Here is a 522-nt window from a genome sequence, read left to right on the forward strand (position 1 = left end):
CATTCGTCCAAACACCATAAAAGGAGAGACGAACCTAACCCTAAACTACTAACCACACATGGGACAAGGTTCAACGGTCCCCCCCCCTCTATGCCACCGGGCAGTCGATGGAGGTGAGCGAAACCCTAGTCCGCCCGGTGGTGGTGTTAATAAAACACAACATTGACAATCACAATTTCAAAAGTTTGAGCTTAACTTTTACGGATGGCTCACGTATCAAAAAGAATACAAGAAATAATGAGATGTGCATGGTCATATACCGGCAAAGCTAGAGAGTAGGCCGTAATTTTAAGGATCAGTATCATTTCTTTCTTTGGCCCACAAACCCACGGTAATAGCAACCCAGTAGCCTACCCATGCATGCATGAGAGCATCAACTAAATCGCTCGACCACCACTCAACCAGACTCCCAATCACCATCGCGTCGTGACTACCCCCTCTCCCGCGTGCTCGCTTCGCCATTGTTCCTCTCGTCGGCACCGCTGAAGGGCTCAACGAGTACACGCCGTCGAAAAGTTACCT

This window comes from Triticum dicoccoides, chromosome 7A, assembly GCF_002162155.2.
Source record: "Triticum dicoccoides isolate Atlit2015 ecotype Zavitan chromosome 7A, WEW_v2.0, whole genome shotgun sequence".
NCBI classification, from domain to species: Eukaryota; Viridiplantae; Streptophyta; class Magnoliopsida; order Poales; family Poaceae; genus Triticum; species Triticum dicoccoides.